We start from the raw sequence: 24,765 nt of genomic DNA on the forward strand, positions 1-24,765 counted from the left end.
ACCTCTGCTCTTAACTTGTTATTTTTTAAAACTGACAACGACGCACCTCCCAGCGGATGGGCGCTGGAAAAGGCGAAATGTTGATCCGCTCTTTATCTTCAGAAACTTGTTTTTCACCGCTTCCTGAAACCTGAATATTTCACTGCATCCAAGCTCGCCTCCTCGCGCTGAGCCCTATTAGCTGGGAAGGAGAAGGGTACTGTGAGGGTGTGTCCCACCAGTCCCGAGGGCTCCACTAACCCTGGGGACTCCACTACCCCGGATAACTCACCTAGCCTACATCCTAATCCTTTTCCCACCCCGACCCCTGTTCCTACCCCATGACTCCCCCACCCCAGGTCCCAGACAAACCAGCCCTCCCCACCTCTCCCTCCATCCGGGTCCCCAGGTTACCCTCTCCTCTCTCTCAGCTCTTTAAACCATCCTTCCCCTCCATTGTCCTCTCTCGGGCGGCACCTCTCCACTTCTGCCCCGCCCTCTCCGAGGTAGGGTCCACGTTCCGCAGACCTCCGCTCTTTTCCCACTCTCCGATTGGCTCCCGCTGCCCGACGGCGCGGGACCGTGGGGAGGGGATCTGGAGCTCGCCCCGCCCCTTGCCGGTGGCCGGGGTGGGGCGGGGCCTCAGGATGACCCCGCCCCCGCTCGGGCGGGGCCGCGCTGGCAGGCGCTCCGGCGCTGAGCGGCAGTACCTAGGCTCTGCTCGGCTCCGGCTCGACTGCAGCTCCTGTGGGGGTGGGCGGCGGGGATGACAGCGGCGGGGGTGGCAGCGGCTGCGGCGCGGGACCGAGCGAGCGGCTAGCGAGCCGGGGAAAGAGGAGGAAGTATAGCCGCGGCCCGGAGCTCTGGAGTCAGCTGCCGCGCCGAGGACCGCCCCATTTTGCAGAGCGAGCCGAATCCGAACCTAAGAAGACTTCCCCGCCGGGCTCCGCGCCTCCTCGCCGGCGCCCTGCCCTGCCCCGCCTGTCCCAGACCCGGGTTCCGCCGGGACGCTCCCTGCCCTGCGGTCCGGGGCGTGTGGCCGGGGCGCCCCGAGCCCCAGACCCTAATCCAGTACACCGGCGAGGGACGCTCCTGGCCCACCATACGGCTCTAGGGTTAAGGGCTCATTCCCAGCCTTTCTATAGTGTGTGTTGGAGCTCCCAGCCCTCCGACTGCGGTTAAGACGGGGTGCCCCCAGCCCCGTGACTGAGTGCAAAGCAGCCCGGACGCCTCCAGACTCTGGTTGCCCGAAACCCGAACCTTCAGCTGCCTCCGATCCGGTGCTTCGGACCTGGGACCGTGCGAACATCCAGGAAACCCCGGCCCGGGTTCAGCGCCCCGTGAGGGGTCCAAGGCGGGCTGGATAGTCGGACTGAACCAGACCGGGCTGGTGCTTCGAGTCGAAGCTGCCACCTTCCTGCCGCCCCAGGCGAGGAGCTGAGCGCTTGCCCCCAAGAGAGCACAAGAGAGAGCCGAGAAGTGCAGGTGAGAGAGCCCCGGATGCCGGGCGGCCTCCGACCCCATCCCGGCAGCGCTGGGGCCACCTGCGGGTGTGCACTGGGTACTAGCTGCGGCTGGAACTGGCTAGGAGGGGGCGCGGGAAAGGGAGGAGGAAAAGGGAGAAAACGGGCACTTATTGAGCGCCCATTGTGTGCCGTTCCGCGCCCCACCCTTGCGCAAATGGCTCACTACTCCGTGTGATAGAAGGTGTTGTGTGCTGTTAAGAGCGCTTACAGATGGGGAAACTGAGGTTCAGCGGGGTTGATTGACCCTGCTCTTTTTACTCTGGTGCTGAGACTGGGGAGGAGTGTTATGCTGGAGAGGGAAAGGAGCAGAGAATGGAGAGAAAAAGAAAGGAAGTGCAGAGCCGCATGGCAGGAGGTGGGGTGGGGGGATCGAGGTGGGGGCCACTGGGGCATCGGAGAGCTGATCCTGAGGCTGGGACGTGGCTTCTGGCCTCTTTCCCTCCCACTCCATTGTCATGTCACCTCCCAGGAAAGGTGACCCAGAGTTGAGGGCAGAAGTGGGAAGCTTCCCAGTTCCACAGCTTCCCTCTCTGACAGAGCAGCTGCCCCTGTACCCTGTGTGCCAGACTCCAGTGTCTCTAAGACGCTCCGGAGGTCCTGACACGCTGCTTATCTGATGGGAGAACACACTGTAGAGGTCCCTAAGTCACAGCCCATCAGAACTGCAGGAGATACGGCCCCTCAGCACTCACCCAGCTCACATCCTTCACATTAGTAAGGGGGACACTGAGGCCTGAGGACAGGGGGTGCCAATTGCTGAGGTCCTAAAGCAAGTGAGTAGTTGAGCCAGAAGTACACTTGGAGAAAACCTTCCCAAACATCCTTCAAGGTGTCCACTCACCCTCCCAAGTTAGCATCTTCTGGGTGGCTGGCTGGGGTTTTCCCACCCCTGATGTGAGGTCTGGGTGACCCTGTATCAGGCTGTTGTGAGAATCTGTGTGCAAGGTGCTGAGGCCTGAGACAGACCAGCAGCCCCATAGCCTTTGGCCCCAACCTCAGGTCTGACCTCAGCCTCTCCTGGACAAGGGAACCTGCAAGACACCTCTGGTTCAGGCGGGGAGCGGGTTGCACAGGGTCTCAGAGCTGGGGCTGCTAGGGCTGGGGCCACAGTCTGAGGGTCTGGATTCCCAGGCAGGGGCTCCTTCTTCTGCCCCCCGGGGCTGTGCAGGGAGAGGCGCGTTGTGAAAGAGTGCTTGGTATGGACCCTGTGGGCTCTTGTTCTGGTTGGGGAGGGGGAGGGGATGTGGCCTAGGTAGGAACCCCGGTGGCCTTGGCCGGGACTGGTTAACCCCTGCTGTGCCCAGCTTCCTGGAGTCAGGGGGAATCCACCTTGGAAAGCCCCTGGGAGGTGGGGGAGGGTGGAGAGATCGGCTGGAGGCTGGAAGCTCAGTCCCTGGGGGTGGAGTGTTTGGGGGAACTGGAAGGGAAAGTGACTGAGGGGCTTGGGATTCTCCAGCCTCACCCCCACCATCCGTGGGGATTCAGATTCTCATAATAATCCCTGCATCTAAACAAAGCTGCTCTTTGATGAGATAATTTCACACCTGTGATCTCATTTCACGGTGGGGTGGAAAGGAGCTGGAACTTGGAGTGAGGCAGAATGGGGCTGGGGAGCCACCTGGGACCTTTTGCATGCATCCAGGGCTCCAAGCCTCACCTGTAAAATGGGGTCAAGGCAGGCTGTTTGTTACCTGCTCAGATAATGGAGCCATCACATCCAGCATACTGTCAATTGCTGAAGAATTTTTGCTGTTTGCCAAGACTGGGCTTGTTCCTAATGGCTGCCTTGTGCGGGAAGCTGGGGGGCAGAGACGTGAAACCTCCTGCGCAGGGCCTTGGAGTTTGCTTCAGGGACTGAGTGCTGACTGCGTACCAGGTGCCCTGGAAGCTACCCAGATGGAAAAGGCGTTGTGGTGACTAGCTCCCAATGGGGAGGGCTAAGCGGCACGGGCAGACGGCAGTGAGTCAGACAGACCAGGCGGCGTGAATCTGCTCTGATTCCTCCCACCGGCCATGTGGTGTTGGGCAAGTCACTTCACTCCTTTGAGCCCCAGCTGCTTCTCTGTAAATTAGAATTCCTCCTTTACAAGGTTGTTGTGAGCTTTAAATGAGATATAAATATACAGCACGTGGCCAGATAATTTATTTCCTTCCCTATAAGAAAAGGAAGCTTGGATTTTGACCAGGAAATCCAGAGAAATTCTCAGACTTGCCTTGGATTGGAATGGAGGCTACTGTTGCAGATTCACAGACATGGGTTTGCTCAGCTGTATGGGTCAGGCTACCCTATGCTACCTCCCTGGGCCCACAGCCCTCAGAAATCTGCTTGGGGACCCTGGCAAGGGGCTCTGGGTTCTGACCCCTCATCCCAGGGCTGCTGGCTTTCTTTGGGATTGTGGGGAGCGGGTGTTCATTCCCTCTGGCCTCCCTAGGCACAAAGGTGCGGTGAATAATTTATGGCTCCCCTCGCTGCGAGGCGGCTTAGGGAAATTGTTTGCTGTGTGCTCGGCTGAGCTTCTGAACCCCACCAGAGGAGGCAGGTGGTTCCCGTCAGTGCTAGACAAAGTCTCAGATACGGGGGGGAAAGGGGCGACAGGAAGAAAGTGACCTAATATCAACCCCAGCTCTCTTACTGGGGGGCAAGGTGGACCCGTAGGAAACAGTGGAAACCAAGCTATAAATGAACCAGGCTCAAGCTGTGGGCCTCCGATTCCAAATGGGTCAGGAGGGGTGGCAGGGAGAGGCTCTTGGGGACTAGAGTAACCCAGAAGGCTTTATCAAGGAGAAAGGGGTCTGGGCTAAGGCTAGAGGCAACTTGCCTTAGAGAGTAGGGGTCCCGACATCAGTTCAAGGTTGAATTCTGGCTGTGCCACTCACTCACTGTGAGACTGTGAGCAAGACACCTGACCCAGCCAGGCCTCTGCTCGCTCCTCTGTAAAATGAGGGTAGTTACGGGTGACTGTGAGGTCATATATGTAAAGCAGATGGCACGAAATGTACTTAATGAAAGGGTGTTTCACTGTGAACGAGAACCGTGAGGTGGGCTAATGGTGGAGAAGGTGGGATGGTATAATAAGCAGGGAGGTGGGGAGAACTCTGGGATGATGATGGTGGATCTGTGGGGTCAGAGAGGGGTGTGGAGAAGAGGGATGGGTGAGTGACCAGACGGTGGAGGGCCTTGAATGCCAGACAGAATTCATATTGCAGAAAGCACCATGGGGCCCCCATTGAGAACCCTCTGTGACTCCTTCTTACCAGTAACATGGAGACCAGGCCTCTTTGTTGTGCATTCAAGGCCTTGCCCACTGCAGCCACTGCATGGACCCCTGGTCATTGCTCACCACTGTCTCCTAAACACATCATGTGTGGTCCCTTTGTTTATGGGGCTCCTCCGGTCATCCATACCATCCTCCGCTCTGCTCACTTCCACACTTCCACATCAGTCAAGGCCTAATTCAGGTCATAAATCCCCCCAGAAACATTCCTGGATTACCCAACCCTCTGGTCACACCCTCCCTGAATCTTTAACACTTCACAGTACTAGTAATAAACAATACCTACCATTGCATCACATTTTACAGTTTGTAAAATGCATCTACATACTCATTTAATAATATTGTGATGATGATATGAACAATTGCTAATGTTCTTGAGAACTTATTCTGAGCCAGACACTGTGTTAAGTGTTTTACAGATCCTCTCATTCACAACTCTGGGTGGTAGCTATTGTTACACCCTGGAAGACAGGGCTCAGAAAGGTACATTGTCTTGCCCAAGGTCACACAGCTAGACAGTGGGGAGTGTCTAGAGCATACTACGCAGGTAAAAATAGCGTACTACGGAGGTAAAAAGCCTGGAAATGAGCCTTCTTCTCAGGGCTAGGGAAGGACAGTGCTGGGTTGAGCAGAGGGCCTTGGGCTCTGCACTGGCTGACTGTGTGACTTGGGGTGAATCAGACCCATGCTGTGGTCCTGTTTCCCCGGGTCTGTGGTGAGGGGGATGGTGTCTGAGCTTCCAGAGCTCCAGCCTTCTGCAGTGTCCTTCGTGACCCTGGAAGGTAGGGGAGGAGACCACAGCCTCAGGGCCAGAGGATGTGGTGTGATGGGTGGCTGTGATTTTTGGCCTGGCCACTGTCTGGGCCAGCAGGCTCTGTAGTTAGCTGCTGCCTCCCCCGAAGGAGGGTGGCGGCCAGGGCTGCTGGCAGCATGGTCATTAGCTGGGCAGAGAGGACCCTGTGATTGGGAGCCGCCTGGGCCAGGCCAGGTTGGCAGGGCTGGAGGCAGGCCGGCCCTGGCCACGGTGGGGTCATTGGCAGGGCAGCTGGCCGGGCAGCTGCTTCTCCTCCCTTTGCAGCCTCCAGGGCAGTACCCGCGGGGCACCAGAGCTTTGTAGGCCAAGGCTTGCCCTTCTTCCTGTGGCGGTCATGGGAGTGCAGCAGTGAGGAATCTAGCCAGGCCTGAAGATGCCTCCTTCCAGAAGCTTCCAGGACTCCTCCGCTACAGATCCACAGCCGTCACTCGCCTACTGTGGTCTGTGGGTTGGACTTGTGTAGATCTGCTTCCTTTGCCAGCCAGTCAGAAATAGATTCTCTGCCACCCCAGTTCTCCCCTACGCCCCCCAGAGTGCCTAGCAGGGTGCCTGGCGCAAAGTGGCTGCCCCCACCCCTACCCAGGAGAGGCAATGCGAGCTGCCCCTTGGGCAAGTCGCTCAACCTTTGTACCTCTGCCGCCTTCTCTGTAAAGTGGCACTGGCAACCACAGTGTTGTGAGGGTTAAATGAGACAACGGGCGGCAGGTGCCAGGCCTGACACACAGGTGGGTACTCTGTCAGCGGGAGTCCCCTTGCCCATCCCTTCAGTAGCTTCGTGATCAAGTGACTCAGTAAGAAGCTGATGGAAGAGCCCATCCAGTGAGGCCGGGAGGGAGGATGTGCCAGGCAGCAAGGAGGGCTTCCCAGAGGAGGACACTTGGCCGCCTGGGGGGGACTCTGTCAGATGGGATTGGGAGAGCTGCCATTCCCACCGCCTTCCCAGTGAGCAGGCCCCAAGCTAAGGGACCTGGTTCTTCTCAGGCCTTAGCGGCAGGAGTGACGCCGTTGGGAGGAGCCATCTTGGGTCCAGGTAGCAGATGCTGCGACGTGCTAGAAGATTCCTTCAAGGGCAGCAGTGTTCATTTGGTCTCCCTCTCCCCCTGCACACACACATGATTACACATTACAAAACGTAACATGATGGGAGGTTTTGGTCTGTGGGGGAAATAGACATTCAACAAGTAAACACAGATACCAAACTTCCAAATTGTGAAGAGTGAGCTCCCAAGGCGGGGGCCGGTCCCATCGACATCTGTAGATGGTGGTAGAGGGCAATGCTCAGATCACAGCCCGAGTGCACGCTTACTAGCCGTGTGACTTGGGCAAGTGATTTAACCTCTCTGGGCCTCAGTTTCCCCATCTGTAAAATGGGGACAGTTTTAGTTGTGGTGAGGATTAAATGCATTATACATGTAAAACACTCAGAAAAATACCCAGTGCATGATAAGCACTCTGCATATTAGCTGTTGTTGCCTGTATCTCCTAGCAGAGTCTGAAAGGACAGGTGCTCAGGAAGTGCATATGGAATGAATCCCAGGCACAGGGCGGCTGCTCTGTGTAATGAATGAATGAATGACCTCATCAGGAGGGGAGAACGCAGAAGCAGTGACGACACTGAATGTGACAGAATGTGGCAGAGAAGGCCAGGGGCTGGGTTTGTCCAGTGCTGGGCAGGGAGGGAGTCAGGAAAGGCTTCCTGGAGGTGGTGCTCCTGGCGCTAAGTTGGAAAGTATCATTTAACACGCATGTGCGCACACGCACCCGGGCACCGCTGTGAGGTCAGCACGAGGCATGAGGTCAGAGAGGAGTGGCTCCTGTCCAGGGTGGCTGGCTAGGAGGAGCGTCTGGGCAGACCCCACGTCTGCTGGACTCCACAGGCCTCCCTCTTCCCACCACCCCACGCTGTCTTGCCATCTGTGATATTCTGCTGGAGGGCACAAGGAAGGCAGGTGGGAGGAAGTGTGGGCCGAGGTCTGAGAGTCCCAGCTCTTCCCAGGCCTAGAACCAAATCTCCTACAGAAAAGAATAAACAGGCCTCACTCGGAGTTCTTTTATCTTCTTGCTCCCAAACACGCCCACCGGCGGAGGTGGTCTTCCAGCATTAATCCTACAGCTGTTTAGCTTTTGAATGAGTGAACTCTGCTAAAGAGGAAAAAAAAGGCCATGAAGAATTTGCCTCACCCTCCCACCCAGGAGGCTCAAAGGGAAAGTTTTCTTCCACTGACAAGGGAGCCAGGACCCCCCAAGTATCTTAAAGGAGTTCACCTCTGAAGTCAGGGTCCCCTCATGTTGCCTACACTCGGTGGCTGGTGGTGGGGCCCCGAGGACACGACCTCAGCCCTTACGTTTTGCCTGTTTTTTGCCCCTCTCGTAAATGGGTCAGAGTAACAAAGCCCTTCTTTCCTTCAAGAGGTGTGGGGTGGGAGAGGTTGTAGTGGGCATCTGGGCTCACGGCTCTCAAATTTGCTGCACACATTAGAATCATCTAGGGAACTTTTAAAAATTCGGGCAAGCCCGCGTGCCTAGAGCCTGTGCTCCACAACAAGAGAAGCCACCACAATGAGAAACCCGCGTGCAGCAAGGAAGACCCAATGCAGCCAAAAGTAAATAAATAAATTTATTAAAAGAAAAAATTTGGGCAAGACCCAGGCATCAATAGTTTTTAAAGCTTTGCAGGTGATGTCAAAGCACAGCCAAGATTCAGAACCACCTGGCCACCTCCTGCAGCATGCCTCCTACAGCATCCCCAGACTATACTTGCACATCCCCAGGACCCGGAGCTCATTGCTTCCAGGCTGCTCCCTCCTCTGCGGTATTGCTCTCCCTGGAGAAACAGGGAAGTGGAAAGACTTTGCAATCCGATAAATCTGGGTTCCAACACCCCTCTGCTCTCTGCTTGGGTGTCTTCTCTGAGCCTCAGTGTCCTTGTCTGAAAACAGGAATAACAATAATCTCTCATAGAGACCAAATGAGGCCGTGCGCAGAAGGCACCGGTGGTGCAGTACCGGACACGTCGGCAGTGTGCAGTAGAAGGTCACAGACAGTGGCAGAGTCTGCTGGACTCGGACCCTGGACCCCCCCTGCAGTGCTCTCTCTAGTGCCCCAACCACCTGAGGCTGGCGGGGGAAGGATCAACACTCAGTCTTGGGGCCCTTCCCATCCCCCTTCTCTCTAAGAGATAAGGCAGCAAGCATTTTGTCTTGCTTGGTTTTGTTTAAATGGCCAAAGAGTCAGGCTCTCCTTAACAATGAAGCCTTGTCTGGATCTGCTTGTTTGTCCAACTCGGACACCCAATTGCGCCACCCACTTGGGGCCCCCGTCCCACCTGGGAGAACTGAAGAACGCCAGAGGGTTTTTTTCATCTCGGGGGAGGGTACTGGGGAGACACTGGAGGCCTCTGTGTGGCCCTCACCAATAATTGACCCCATTTAAGTCAGCTGTCTCTGTTGAAAGCCAATCCAATAAAATTATTTCAAGGTAGCTACCAGGATGGGTTTTGGAGGCAGAGAAAGTTGAATTTGAGTCCTGGCTTTGTCACTTACTGGAAATATGACCCTGGGAGAGTCATTTCAGCTTTTTGAGCACCCGTTTCCTCTTCTGTAAAATGCACAAATAGGGCATACCTCCTTGGCCTCCTTGGGGGGGTTTTAAGAAGTGAATGCAGTGCTTGGTGTGTAGTGCACAGTGCCTACCATACAGTGAGCGCTCACACTGGCCGTGGCTGTCCTCACTGAACTCTGCCTCCTGCCCCTCCCTTCATGGCCTGCTGGGCCAGGCCGGGCTGAGACAGTGGAGGCCTGCAGGATTAGGATGGGGCACCGCTGCAAACCGCGATTGTGTAATCATTTGTTCCATGCACTTTTAAAGGAGGCTCTGAGGTCGAGGAGAAGACTGCAGAAAGGGGCCACCGGCGACAGTACCTGGTCTCTGCTCTGGCCCCGCCAGAGAGGGTATATCAGCCCAGGGTGAGCTGCTCCAGACAGTGGGGTGGAGCAAACCAACAAAGGGAGTGCAGCACCTGGGGGCAGTTACCTCCCAGAGCTGCAGTTGCCCTGGAGGAGGGTGTCAGCTGTATGGACAGAGGCTGTGGCCAAGGGACCCTGTTAACCCAGGAGACCTGGCAGGGGAATAAAACCTCCACTCTCTTTCCTCCTTCCTCCAGTCTCCCACTGGGGCTTCCCTCTGGGTGAACCTTCTGGAAGCCAACGACACATTAACCCAAGGCAGTCCGTTGAGATCAGCCTCTGGGGCCCCACGTAGAGGGGACTGGGCCCAGAGAGGCAAATGGAAGGCATTCCTCACTCTGTCAGTCAAAAGCCATGAGGCCCACTGGACTCACCCTCCTTGGGATGCAGTTTAAGGCTCATCTGTTGGTACTTGAGCTTATCCCTTGCAAAGGGGGTCTCAGCCCCCACCCCAGAGATGAACCAAAGCATCCCAACTGTCACATCCTCTCAGGGAGAGGAGTTCTGGGGGAACCCATCTTTCCAGAGGTGCCTTAGCACCCCTTTGAGATTGGTTCCCAGGCCCCTGGCCACCACGCCCACCACTTGGCCCAGCTCTGCCGCCACTGGTCCTCAGAGGACCTGGCTGTGAGTTTTTTCCAGGCTGTGTCTCTGTCCCTCTTTGTCTGGAAGCATGGAGTAGCAGTTAGAACGCAGGCTCTGAAACCAGACGTTTTTCCTGAAATCCTGATTCTGCCATAATACGGCTGGGGAAGTAAACGATGTGGCCCTTAATCTCTCTGTGCCCGGGTTTCCTCATGTTTGGAATGGGAATAACAGAGAGCACCTCATAGGGCTGTTGTGAGGACTGATGAATGAATGAGCGGAAGTGCTTAGGACGGTGCCTGGCGAGCAGGAAGTGCCCGGTAAATGACAGCTTTTACCATGATCACAAATAATACAGTGGGAGCCCAGAACCCACAGTGTGGCCGGACCTTTAATGAGAGGATGGGGACCGTCACCGCCTTCAGTCTAGACTCTGCCCCAGTGATGAGGCTGTGACCGTTCCCCACAGCCTGGCCCCATTATGGACACTCACCTGTCAGCTATCCACCCCCTCCCCCCAGTCCTCTCCCGCAAACCGTGTCCTGTGAGAAGTGGCCTCTCATTCTGTCAAGCCTCAGTGTCCCCGTCTGTGAAAGAAAGCAGCTGGACAAGATGTCCCCAAGTTCTGCTGCCCAGTCTGTGCCGGGAGCTGGGAGGAAGAGGACACTGGTGTCGCTGCTCCGGAGGAGCCCTGAGGCCAGAGGGGCAGGGAGTGGTTGGGGCACAGGCCAGGTCTCTTCCTCACAGGGCAGGCCAGGCAGCTCCGAGCAGGAGACAAACGAAAACAGAGGGGGTCAGATGAGAATGAGAGAAATCGGGGGGGGCTTCATGGAGAAGGGGGCATTTGAAATGAGTCTTGAAGGTAGGCTAGGAACTCTGCTGGCTCAGATTAGATGGGAAAGGCATCCCAGGATGGGGGAAGGGTGAGTATAAAGCATGGAGATGTGGCCCTAGGGGCCGTGGCAAGCGAGCAGCAGCTGCAGTCAAAGGCAGAGTGATGTGCTGGCGAAACACTTGGATTCTGGAATCAGGCCGATGTGGGTTTGAATCATGGCTCGGTTTCTAATTGAATTATTTCTTATTCTTTGACTGTGGGCAAGTGGCTTGGCTGCTCTGACCCTCCGTTTCCCCAGCAGTAGAACAGGACTAAGCCCTCCAGGGCTGGGACAGTGACTCACAAAGTGCTGAGCGTGGCTGGAGGAGCCAGGCCTCCCCTCCACCCTATTGCTGCAGAGCAGGCAGGGACCCCAGGGGCCCTCCTTGGCCCATGCCTCCTCCCCCAAATCAGGTGCAGGTAGCTTCCAGGGTGGCCTTGCTGGAGATAGCCTTACCTCCGGAGTGGGGCAAAGGCTATGTACGGGGAGGTTGGTGTCAGGTGAGCTCAGGTGCACAGACAGAAGATGTCAGGCCACATGGCATGGAAAGCATCGGTGAGGCCCCTGGGGCGTGGCGTCTTGGGGGCAGCAGGGCAGGCCTGGGATGCAGAGCCCTTTCCTTTTAGCTGGCCACCACTGAGCACTCCCTCTTCTCCCTGGCGGGAATGCTCATGGCACCTCTGACAACTCAGCCCTGGGTGTCTGAGGAGGAGCGGTGAGATGCCCGTGGTGGGTGTGGTAGCGCCTTGATCTCGGAGGCCTTCCTGAGAAGGGAGGAGTGTGGGCTTCCGAGTCAGTCCTGGCTTTAAAGCCCAGCTCTACCTCTTTAGAGCAGAGCTTTGAAGACACTGCACAAGTCACTTAAACTTTCTGAGCCTCAGTTGCCCACCTAGAAAATAAGGACAGCCACACTTACCTTCCAGGTCTGTTTTGAAGCTAAAAGGACATAATGGATGAGATAGCATCTTGTATTCCACAAGCGACTCCATAACCACGTTCATCCTGCTCCCTTTCTCTGCGCACCGTTCATTTCTAATGCCGCCTAAGGAAGTTCTTTCTTGTGTCTAATTTAAATCCACTATGCTGCAGTTGGAACCTCCTTCCTCTTGCTGAGGACTCTGCAGAAGCAGACTGAGCCCTTTCTCTATACAAATGTGCCCCGTCAGTACCTGCAGTGAGCGAGGCAGGCAACAGCAGAGCAACTGGGTGTTGGTTTTCACCTTGTGTCTTGGGGGCCCCGCTGTCAGTGGCCAAGGCCTCCTGACCGGCATGCCGTGGGGGTGGGTGCCTCATCTTGACTGTTTTCACTGTTCTTCCTCTCTGAGTCTTACCCATGCTCCAAAACTGGGACCCTGGGGCAGTGGAGAGAACCCTGGGCTAGGCCTAGAAGGCCTGGGTCCCAGCACCCACTTGACTCCTGACTTGCTGTGTGGCCTGAAGCCAGTTAGCAACCTCTCTGGGCCACAGTAGGCCTGTGAGGATGTCTGTCCCCTGGGGCCCAGGTGTCTCCAGTAAAGATGAGTGCAGTTCATCTGAAGCCCCTTTTCCTCCCTTTCACGTACCTGGGCCCCAGCCACCCTGGGAAGCCAGCAGATTAGGGTCCTGCTGGTGCCGGAGGTGGTAGGAGCTGCGTCCACCTCTCGGGCCAGGGCTCCCAAGGGCAGGTGGCGAGTTAGATAGATGGGGGATTCCTGGTGGGTGGGGTAGCGCCTGCCTCCTCAGCCAGGGATTTTGAGAGCCTGGATTTCCTCCGGCTCACCCAGTTAAACTCATCCAACCAAAGGTCAGTCATGTTTGTTGAGTCCCTCCTTGGAGTAGAGTCTTTCCCATGTGAAGTCTCCTTTAATCCCCCACTCTGTGGGTGGGAAACCCAAGGCTCAGAGAGATTAGGTGACCAGCATGTCAGTAGGGCAAAGGAGCCTGGGGCTCTTGGTTCTGCACAGCCCCCAGGGCCCCCGGGCCCAGCCATGCCCTCCGGGTCCTCAGCAGGGTGGAACACAAGGTGGTCAGGAGTGAGGCCATTTCTGGTCTAGGAGGAGGCCCCATGGGCTGTGGGGAGTTAGCTGGGGCTCCTGGGATTGCCCTTTCCCTGGGAAGAAGTTGGCCAAGGAGGTGCAGGGATCAGGAACCCAGGAGTTCTGGGCTGCGGCCAGTTCTGAATGCCCCTGTGAACTTTAGTGTTTGCTTTTGTGGAGGATCAAGACTGATTTCTTGTTGGCTCTGGACACATGATAGTTTACCTTTTATAAAGCGCTTTGATATTCATGATGTCACCGAATCCTCCCGGCAATCTGTGAGAGGCGGTGTGGGACTTGTTTGGGAGGGCCGGAGAGGGTGAGCTTTGGAGTCAGACCAACCTGGGTTTAAATTCCAGCTCCCACCGACTCTCTGCCTTCAGGCAGGTGAGCCTCAGTGTGTTTATCTGTGAAAGGGACAATCGTTCCCCCCGCAACAAATAGCGACAGCTATCTTGCTGGCTGTGCACATTAGATAAGGTCTGTAAGCACTGGTCCAGTGCCTGGTGCAATGTAGTAGTTTTTGTGATTTTTTTATTTTATCATCCTCCCCACTTTATGGATGGGAATGTAGAAGCTCAGAGGAGGAAGGTGACTTGCCTGAGGTCACGTGGTGATTTAGCTTCATCCTCCAGACTTCCTGCCTGTGGCCTTTTTGCTCCAACACCTCCTTCTCTGTCCTCAAGTGACCCAACACCTCATTGATCTATCCAGGTCTTTAATGTGTGACACTGAAGAGGCCTTGTGTCCCCTCCCCCCAGTGCCTAACAGCACTTGCCTGGCACACAGTAGGCACTTTAAAAATGTTTATCCTGTACCTGAATATGTTGATGAGATGGTATAAAAATGTAAGAAGTATTTTTTCAGGCAGCTACGGCTTATGTCCCTGAGGCTTCCTCTTGCTCCCTGTTCCCTTTAAAAACAACCCTTTAATAGTTTGGGTTGGAAACCTTTGTGAAAAGGAGTGATCGCTTCCTTTCCCTGCACGAGGCCCACGTGGTTAAAGTCCCAGGATGGGCCCTGTGAACACTGACTGAGCTGCTGGGACAGCCGAGACCAGCTGGTCCCTGCACCCCGTGGCCCTGGGCTGCTCGCCTGTTCAGCAGCAGCTTCTGCCTTTGTAGGTTCCTGACTCTTCTCCCCCTGCCCCTTCATTCTGCTGCCCACAGACCTGCCTCCAGCAGCCCGGCATCTCTTTTTCCTCCCCTCTTGCTCTTGTGTGTGTTTCCTAATTTGCTGTTTCTACCAGCTGGGGACTGAGAAATGGGACAATTGAGCTTATTAGAATTGGTTCATTGATTCATTCATTCATAACTATTCAACCAGCCATTGTTGACCCTGGGTCTTGCTAGGAATTCCATCTATCCATCCATCCATCCATCCATCCATCCATCCATCCTGATTGAGGACCTCTGCAGTGGCTTGTGATCAATCAAGACGTGACCACACCCACCTGGCAGCACATGCAGGGAAATCATGATGTACATAGCAAATGCCAGTACAGGACTTTACAGTTTATATCTGCCTCTGCCTGCAGTACCACACTGCATTTTCACAACAGCCCTGAGAACGGCATTATCCCTGTTTTGCAGACAATGAAAGCAGAGCTCAGCAGGAGAAGGTCCCTTGCCTAGTGGCCAGCAGTGAACACAGAATTGCAATGGGAACTCAGGTCTCCAGGCTGGCCTGTTACCTCTTCCCTCCTCTGGGCTCCATTTGCAAGCCACGTGATGCCCTGTTCATTTACTGCTTCTGTCACAAAGGAGTGTTGTTAGTGGCTTGGGTGGGATCTTCTGCCTCTGGAATGGTCATCGCGGGGGAATATGGGCTTGCCTCAAACACCCTTTAGTGCACATACTTGTCCTGCGGTGGACATGGGCACACCATCTAGTCCACACTGCCCGGACTAGGGCTCTGGGGAGCCCTAGTTCCTGGGATGGTTAGGGGTCCCAGGACGCATACAGATTTGGGAAATGCGAGGTCACATAAGTCAGAATGGGACTTCTCCCTTTAATGTGTTGATATGAATGAGGGATCCCCGGCAGGTGGCATGGGTGCTACCAGCCTTTCCCAAGCTTGTCTGAACATGTAGCTCCTTTGTCACAGAGCAGGGTCTGGGGCGGATAGCCTAGAGAAGACACTGGGCAGAGCTGATCAGCGAACCCTCACTTTCCCATTTTGCACAGAAGCCTCCAGCTAGAGCTTGTTTCTTGCCCAGGGCAGCTCGCCTTTTGAGAGAGGATCCCAGGGAGCACCATTTTGCCCCAGGAAAGAATTGGTAATAATGGTGGAGTTTCAGGCAGCAAGGGGAAGTGGAAAGTGGAGATATTTTGATTCTTTCAGCCACCAAACGCGCATATCTCAGACATCTACTGTGTGCCAGGCACAGAGCCAGCGTTTGGAAATGCCAAGACGTGTCTGACTAAGAACCTTCCATTTCATTTCCCCGGGCACACTAAGGGTTTTTAAAGAAAGACAAATACTAGCCTTAAAAGGAAGAAGTGATTTTTTTTCATTGTTCTGGATCTTCGTGGCAGGTGAGTGGGTGACGCAGTTACGTGATTCAGTGGCTCTTTAGTCCCGGGTCCTGAGGGGTGTAAGGGAGGTTGTACCAAGAACAGTTACCCTGGGCAGGCAGTGCACATATTGTCAGGAGTGTGGGGAAGCTCAGAAGAGGGAGGGAGGGAAGCAGGGGGACGGAGCACTTCCGGCTCCATCAGCCTGAGCTGGGGGGTGAGGGAGCTGGGGTGAGGCTCTACACAGAAGAACAGAGGTTTACCTGGGGGCTGGAGGGGGTGGGCAGGCTCTGGCCAGCCGGGGAGGACACTCTTGGAAAAGGTACAAAGGTACAAAGGTGTCAACAGGCGGGTTACACCTTCAGGGCACTGTGAGGAACCCGGGGTGATGGGGGCAAGAGGGAGGAAAGGGGGGACATTGGAGATGGGGCTGGAGAAGCTGGCTGGGGCAGCTCACGAGGGTCCGAACACCAGCTGAGTGGGTGCCTGCATGACTGGGAGCACCTTGAGGGCCAGGCCGTTCATCCTAGTGTCCCCAGCACCTGGCTGCTGCCTGGTAGGTTTATGGACTGACTGGACACTTCCGCTCTGGGACCTTGGGCAAGTCCTTCCCTGCTCTGGACCTTGAGTTCCTCATGCTCATAATCAGGCAAGGTCACCTAGCGTGTCCCTTCCAGCTCTGAAGGGCTCTCAGGAATTCTTGGCATGTATGCAGGGGAGGACCAGACTGTTTCTTCCCCAGCCTCGAGGTCTCCTGGGCTGCCCTAGCTGGGCAGGGGCAGAGGCTCCCTGGTTGGGGGGGTCAGACGTTTGCTGGGGCGGAGGTCAGGCTAGCTCTGCTGGAGGAATTTGCTCCTCATTCTCTCTTTCTTTCAGCAGTTAGTCTGCTGAGCTCAGGATGAAGTGCCCTGATGTCCTCACTGATGGCTCTTCTAAGGCCCCAGACTGGGTAGGGGAGGGGAGTTGAGCCAGGCTGGGGTTGAGGGTTGTGTGCATGAAGCAGCTTGGTGTAGAGTAGGAAGTTCTGCTGCTTCCTCCTGTGTGAAAATGGGTAAGTTACTTGAACTCTGAGCCTCAGTTTCCTCATCTGTAAAACGGGAACAATATTAACTCCCACACTGGGCTTTTGTGCCATTTCAATGAGATAAAATTTGTGAAGGCATATAGTAAACCAACCCCCCCCCCCCACACACACACAATCCTCTAGCCCTCTGGCCCACTCACTCCTTTCCCGGAAGTGCTCCCTGGTGGCCACTCACTAATCTCCACGTGGACTTCTTTTGGGTACACTTTATCCAGGCCAAAGAGATAGGAGCCCATGAATTATGTACATGTTGCACATGCAGGCCAGGCCTGCATGTTTGCACTCCTGTGTCTGTGTGCCTTCCAACTGGAGGAGAAATGGCGCTGCCCCTCCGGTCTCCTGAGCCCTGGGACCAGACACCACCCCTCCCCAGCTGTACCCCGGAGGCCTGCAGAGTGTTGGGTCTGGCTTCTGGGGAAGGGTGAGGGGCATATGTCAGGAACTCTCCCTCCCCAACTTGTCTGTTCTGCTCACAGGCTGGGTCCAACAGGGCTTGTCTTATACAGGGGACTCTGACCTATGTCCCTGGGGGCAGAACAAGACTGTCACCCTCCATCCCTCCACTTCCCAGGAGGCATCACTGGGAGCGACTCAGATCTCTGGTGTGGATGCTGCTTTATTTCAGCAGGGCCTAGGGTACCCACTCTGGGAGGCCCACAGCCTGTCACACAGAGCGTTTAGTCAAAGCCACCCTGCCCAGGATGGGGTGCAGGGCTGGGCTGTACCCAGCCTCCTTTCCCCAAGAGTTCTGAGGGTCCCTCTCAATGCCCTTGTCCCTAAGTGTCTCCTAGATGGTGTCTGGCCCCACCAGGGCTGGGGGTTGGAGGCAGACTGGGATCGGCTGGCCCCGGAGGTATCACGGATGCTCCCTTGGCTTCCGCTGGCATGGAGTTGGGGGCGGGGGGGGGCAGGCAAGGAGCAGGATACTAGTAGAGTAGCAGCATAAACTTAAACAGTTTACTGAAGAGCCCAGTGAACATAAACATCTGTCCCCCTCTCCGACCTTAAAAAGCCCTGACACGGGCTTCCCTGGTGGCGCAGTGGTTGAGAGTCCGCCTGCCGATGCAGGGGATACGGGTTTGTGCCCCGGTCCAGGAAGATCCCACATGCTGGGGAGCGGCTGGGCCCGTGAGCCATGGCCGCTGAGCCTGTGCGTCCGGAGCCTGTGCTCCGCAACGGGAGAGGCCACAACAGTGAGAGGCCCATGTACTGCAAAAAAAAAAAAAGCCCTGACACACCTGGATTCCTGTCCCAGCTCCACCCCGTGCCTGTGCAACCTTGGATTTGTGACATGACCAGTCTGAGATTCAGCCTAGGCTGAAGTTCACAAGGTTGGTGCGAGGTCAAATCAAACCACCCAGTGGGTAGAACACCTACTAGGGTGCTGGGCATGTAGTAGGCCACCTATTGGCAGAAAGGATTTAATTCCAGCCCAGAGCAAAGCAGTGGGTTTTTAGATACTTGACCTGTGATTTCTGTAAGCAGGAAAGAGGAAATTTCACTTAAGCCTCCATGAAATGGTCAGTGCAGCTTAGATACATTCTCACACTCATGAGCCCAGCACAGGAGGCTCTAGTTCGCCGGGACATTTAGGAACTCGTCTCTGGGACCAGGCAGCCCAGCAGCCCTGGGTGTGAGTCCAGATTCTGCGTGCTCGCCAGTGGCCTAGGGTGGTCTCCTTGTTCCTGTAAAAGGACACCTAACCCTCAGGGTTGTGAGATTTGGATGAGAAATTACCTGTAAACTCTATTGGAAAACAAAAAGCACTACTGATACATAGTGGGTGCTTGGGGGAGGGTGGCCTGGGGTGCAGGCCAGTGGCTCAGGAAGCCGAGACTGTTCCCCATTCTGGTGACCAGCAGGCTCTGCGACAGTCAGCTCAGTGGAGCCTCATTTGCTTTGCTTAATGGGACAGCTGGTTAATTAACCTCTGAGTATTCCTGACAAGTGCCCCTGTGAACTTCCCGACATGTGTCAGGGTCAGCCCTCTCCAGACCATGTCACCCTTGTGCTCAGCTGGCCAGCCTTGGCCATGAGGCTGTGGCCCACCATCCTATCCCCTGATTCTCAGCTCATCCCTCAGATGACCCTGTGGAGCAGTTGCTGTGCTGGGGACCGAAGGAGCAGGAGACAGCTCTGCCCCAGTAGCCCGGATCTGGGTGGGCAGGAAAGGGAGGATCCAGAGAAGGATCAGTGACAGGCACCTGGTCAGGGGATGGGGGACAGTCAGTGGGAACAATTCTGCCTGGCTTGCTACCAGTTCCCTGCGACCTTGAGCACCTGACCTTTCTCTCTCTGGACCTCAGTTTTGCATCTAAAAGAGGATGTTGGGAGAGGCGATCCCAGGAAGCTGTGGGCTAACATGAAGCAGTGTGAGGCGAGGGATGATCTCTGAAGCCAGCCAGGCCTGGAGTTCTCACCCTCCATGTCCCAGCCTTGACCTTGGACAGGTCCCCCAGCCTCTCCAAGCCTGTCTGACGGGAGTATGCCGGCCCTGCTAGCACAGGGCAGACACTGATAGTGGACGCCCTGCCCAGCACTGTCTGGTGAGGTGGGCCTCAGGGCAGCTTCAGCCTGTCCCCTCCTCCTTTCCCAGTTTCTCCAGCAGCGCCCAGAAATTCCCCAAGAACTCTTGCCCCCAGCAGACCTGGGCGGCCAGGGAGCATTGTTGACCTCAGCGCTGAGCCCACCGGGGCTGTATGTGTCACTCGTGCCAGGCGCCCCAGGGTGAGGATGGAGCTGAGTATCCTCTGCCTCTTAAACGGACGGGGACATGCACGCACCAGAGCCAGCCTCCAGTCTTCTTCGGTGTCTTGGAAACTTGATCCTTTAGAACTACAGAATTTTTCCCAAATCTTGGAAGCATTGGATTATGGAACCTCAGAATCTTGGCCCTTTGAAACCAAGACTTTGAGAGTCAGAAGTGACCTTAGGAGTCATCTGATCCAGATCTCCAACCAGCCTTATGTAGCCCCTCTGCAGACCCCTTGGACACCCCAGGGTCGCGGGCTTACTCTGCAGCCCCCTCGTGCTGGCCTCGGGCTTCAGTCAGGTCACAAGGCCGCCCTTCGCCTCTTTGTGGTCATGATTGAGCCCCAGGCCCACACCCCCACGGCGGGTAGCTCTGACAGGCAGCTGGGAGGGAGCTAGGGCTCTGCTCAGCTAAGAATAGAAGGCTTTGTGCCATTTAAGTAGCAACCTGATCATATCAGGCCTCCCAGCCAGGCCTCAGGGAGCTTATGAAGCAGGATCTGGGGTTGCCGTGGGTCCTCCTGGGTGGTGGAGGGAGAGGGTGGGTGAAGGGTGCTGGGACAGCCGACGGGCTTCCCTAGGGCTTGTCTCCCGTTTCCACATGGTGATGATTTGACTTTTTCCATCAAGTAAAGCTCATTGCTCCTCCCTTCTCCCTCCTGGGGCTGGCTGGGAGCATCACTCAGCATTCCCCAGGAGTGCCAGGGAAAATCTCTTCTGGGAAGAATTCAAACAAACAAACCAGCCTCTGAGAGGAACAAACAGATCAATGAAAATGGCTTTGTCTTCAAAGAGAGAGCCAATGATGGTGGCCATTTATTAAGCACCTACTGCATGCCAGACCTTGGGCTCAGAATTTTGTGCCCTCGCCTCCTCTAACCCTCACAGGGGAGGTGTCCTTATCCCCACAATGCAGACGAAGACACTGAGGCCCAGCTTGTGCTTGGCACAGCTGGGATTGAAACCAAGGACTGTCCTACCTGGTTCTTTCTGGGGACAAAGGGTTCCTGAGTCAGGGGAGAGGTGAGAGTGGGATTCTTGGAGAGAGCCCTGGGCACGGAGGACGCTGTCCCTCAGTGCAGTTGTGTTGCTCCAGTACTGGATTGGGAGGTTAGATTGTGATCCTGTCACAAACATAGTAGGTACAGACCCCTGTTTGTAGAGTTGGAATGAAACCGAATCCCTTGGGTCTCAGATTCCCACTCTGAAGTGAGCAGAGGCTGCCTGGGGTGGGATCATGAGGCCGCAGCTTCTGATTCCTGGGCTTTTGACCAGGAGTGTCCTGGTCCCCCTCTCGGCAGGTCACTGATGCCTCCCACCTCCCCTCCCCCTCAGAGATTATTCCCAGTGTGCGAATTGGAAGGAATTCCAGGTCACCTTCTGATTGTACAAGCGGGAGGACTGAGTCCCCAGAAGGACAGGGTCATGAAGTAAGTGGGCCTGAGAGCACATACATAGTAGGTGTTCAAGAAATCCCTTCTTCAGTCCAGGCCGATGCTTGCTTCCCTGTGGGGTGCTGCCTCTGTGTGGAGATCTGGGGGGCCTGGGGTTGGCCGGGGGATGGAGTCAGCTGGATCCTGGCAGGCAGGGAGGCAAGGGCCAAAGGCCCGAGCCTCTGTCTGTAGTGCCCCAGACTCATCTATGCTTGCGCTGACCCTGCCCAACTTAAATGTCCCCTCTTCTGTGAAGCCTGCCCGGACTCTCCCCCACAAAACGTCTCCTAATCTCCCTCTCTACTCCAAGAGTGGGAATCTTTTTATAACTGTGGTGTTTTTTTTTTTAAAACCACCTAACTTAAAATTTATCACCTTAATCATTTTTAAGAGTCTAGTTGGTAGTCTTGATTATATTCACATTGTTGCACCACAGGTCTCAAGAACATTTTCATCTCAAACACCTGAAGCTCTGTGTCCGCTAAACAACAACTCCCCATCCTCCCACCAGACCTTGGCAACCGCCACTCTACTTTCTGTTTCTATGAATTTGACTCCTCTAAATACTTCATATAAGTGGAATCATGCGGTGTTTGTCTCTTTGTGATTGGCTTATTTCACTTGGCATCGTGTCCTCGTGGCTCATCGTGTCGTGGCACCTGATAAGATTTCCTTCCTTTCCGAGGCCGAATAACATTCCATCATATGTGTATACCACATTTTGTTTATCCATTTGTTTGTCAATAGATACTTAGGTTGCTTCTGTCTCTTGCTATTGGGGAAAGAGCGGAAGTTTTGAAGTTTCATGGGCCTGGGTCAGATCCTGGCTTCCAGCATCACTTGAGTGGTAGGTCTGGGTCCTTCGTCACTTGCTATTGTGCCTAATGAGGTTGCTGCAAGGATGCACGGAAAGATGCCCCGCACACGGCGAGCTCCCGGTGAGTGGTGGGGGATTCATTCTTGTTATCCACTTTCCTCCTAGGGTCAGATCCCTTTCGGGGTTCACAGGACCCACATACTGAAGCTCACCTTGACCCTCATCCGCCAGGGCAGCTGAGCATCTGATGAGCCTTAGAACAGTGTCACTGGAGATCACCTGGGACCAGAGAGGGTCAGGGACTCACCCAAGTTCACACAGACAGTCCCTGGCCATGCTGGGATGAGACCAAGGTCTCCAGCCTCCCAGCCTGGGAACCTTCCCGCTGCAGGCTCCAGGATCCACAGGCCTTGTTCTTAGGAGGGACTGGCTCTCCAGGGGATAATTCTGCAGCATGCAGGGCTGAGGGAGGCAGGGAGCAGGAAGACGAGCATCTCAGGCATATCTGTGAAAGGCAGAGGTGGGTGGCATCTGCCAGGCTCCTCTGATCACCGCCTTCTCCAGGTGACAAGGGGCTCCTGTCAGACTCATTTACATGGTTCAGGCTCATCTAAGGTCCTTGCCTTGCACCTGGGAGCTCACTCTGCTTTTTTTCACACTCATTCAGCTGTTCCTTTGTTTATCCCTTCCCTGGTCATTTATTCAGCAACCACTCCCTGAGGCCTGCTGTGGTCCTGGAGACCAATCAGACCTTGGAGGCATTTAGTATGGCATGGCAGTGAATAGTGTGGACTCTGGGGCTAAACTGCCTTGGCTCAAATCCTGGTTCTGCTAGTTACCAGCTCTGTGACCTTGGGCAAGTTGCTTAACCTCTCTGTGCCTCAGATTCTTCTTTAAAGATGGGATAATGATGTTCCGGTTACTGCTGTTACATAACAAATCACCTGGAAACTTAGTGGCTTTATGCAAGAACAATCACTTTAACCCCACGGTTTCTATAGGTCAGGATTTAAGATGGGCTCAGCTGAGCAGTTCTGGCTCATGGTTACTCATGTGGTCTCAGGGCTTTGTTTCTGTCTGCGAGCTCATCTGAGCTTCCCCACAGTATACATCACATTTGATGACCTGGCCTTGGAAGTCTCGTAGTGTCACTTTAGCCATTAGTCCCAAGCCCTCCCAGATTCAAGTGCGGGGGGGTGATAACATAGACCCCACCTCTCCATGGCAAGAGGGACGACAGAGTTATAAGGAGAGCGTGTGGGATGGGAGATATTGCTGCAGATGTCTTTGGAAATACAGTCGGCTGGAGCTGTAAGAGTTAGATGAATCAAAACACAGGAAATATCTAGAACAATGCCTAGGCATTGTAAATAAATGATAGCTATATATAGTCAAGGGTGATTTTGACCGTATGCAACTTACTTGTGGTGTGCTGACTTTAGGACCTGATTCCCACTATAGAAGTCAGTTCATTAACCAGCAGCATTTCCCATTTGGGTACTGAGGGATCTATAGGGGGTCAACATTCCACACAGAGGGAACCAGCTGTGTAAAGGTTTGGAGCTGGAGAGTGGAGTCCCTGGGGCAGGGACTTAGCTCCCCTGTGTGGGAGGCCAGGAAGGTGAATTGAGGCCTAGTTAGGAAAAGCTTTGTATATGGGGTATGTTTGCTCCTATAGGTCCCAGGGAGGCCCTTGGCTGAAGTATGAGGGGCTGGAGTGCTCTACTGGAGGAGCCACTTCTGAGGTGGAATCAGCAGGACTGGGGCAGGGGTGTAGGGAGAGAGGACAGGAATGATGGGGCTCATACCAGGTGTTCGTCTGGGGCGTTTGCCTCAGCTTTGCATGTGCTGTGCGCATCCCCCTGGCTTGCTTTCCCACCCCTTCCGGTATATGGGATACTTTGCCATTTTTTTCTCTGCTTTGATTAGCTCTTCTGCAGAGGGAGGTAGAAGGTTACCACCCTCTGGGGGGGTGACTGCCTTGGCAGCCAACCCTGGGGCAACCAGCAGGGCCAGAGAACACCCAGTGGCCACCTCCTCTGTCCCCACCCCATTGTGGAGAACAGCCCCTGCACCCCTCGTGGTCTCCCCTTCCAACAGCCCTCCTCCTCTGCAACCTTGCAAGGTCCAGATGGAACTGACGCCAAGGGTTGTGGTATCCAGCCCCCTCTCACATCACAGGTGGGGAAACTGAGGCCCAGTGACTCGCTTCACATCCCGCGGCAAGTTAATTAAGGAGCCCACCTCGGGCCCTTCTTGCGGCTGCAGCTACGTGTGGTGGCGCTCAGGACTCCTCCCCACCAGGCCCTCCGCCCACCGCTCCCAGCCCCCCTCTAAGGCCACTGCTCCCTCCTGAGAGAGGTCATGACTGGGAATATGGTTTCAAGGAAAGAAAAGAAAGTCTTAGCAGTTGTGTAGCCCTGGGCAAGTCACCTCGTCTCTCTGAGCCACAGTTTTCTCGTCTGTAAAAGGAGCGTGAGAACACCGACCCCAGCAGGGCTGTCCTGAGGATCAGATGAACCCACGAGTGCTGAGTTGTTAGCTCTCTGATGCTGGTGCTGCACCTGGAAAGGGAATTGCCAAGGGTTACTCGGAATGGACATTTGAGCCGTGATTTGGAGGCAGGGCAGGACTAGGGCTGGGAAAAGAGGGGATCTTGATCCTAAAAGCTCTGAGCTGTGACTCGGCTGGTGCAGCCCTTCCCTTGTATAATATATGAGAAGGGGTCCAAGGGAAAGATTGGGGTGGGATCCAGGGAGCATCCCCCATGCGGGCAGCCTCCTCCCCTAGTGCTGAGAGGAAGGACATGATGAGGGAGGGCTTCCTAGAGGAAGAGTTTGTGGAAACAGAGGGAAGGAGGGGCTGAGGCAGATAGAGGTCCTCCAGGGTCCGGCATTCCCCAGACCCTTGCACTGCATCCATGAGATCCAGCCCCGGCCAAGCCAACCTTGACTCCTGGAGCCCATGATGCCCAGGGAGGCTGGTGCCCCGAAGGAGGCATGCTACTTCCAGGAAGCTGTGTCTGTGCGGGCCTGTCTGCACATCTGCACGTATTCCATGAGCTTGTGTGCTTGCACCGAGTAAGCATGAGTGTTTGCCTGGGTCTGTCTGGGAGTGTGCGCTTGGTGTA

At 55.3% G+C, this 24,765-nt stretch overlaps 1 protein-coding gene across 2 annotated transcripts in view; it reads left to right on the forward strand.

Moving 5' to 3' along the window:
- The first annotated feature begins 779 nt into the window (after positions 1-779).
- GDPD5 (glycerophosphodiester phosphodiesterase domain containing 5) overlaps positions 780-24,765 on the forward strand; it is a 90,280-nt gene continuing 66,294 nt past the window's right edge. For both annotated transcript variants that reach the window (XM_029207712.1, XM_029207715.1), the window contains exon 1: positions 780-1,464. The gene's annotated coding sequence lies outside the window, so the exon portion shown is untranslated. The remainder of the gene's footprint in view (positions 1,465-24,765) is intronic.

This window comes from Monodon monoceros, unplaced genomic scaffold (assembly GCF_005190385.1).
Source record: "Monodon monoceros isolate NGI ecotype Baffin Bay Population unplaced genomic scaffold, NGI_Narwhal_1 Super_Scaffold_7, whole genome shotgun sequence".
Lineage (NCBI taxonomy): Eukaryota > Metazoa > Chordata > Mammalia > Artiodactyla > Monodontidae > Monodon > Monodon monoceros.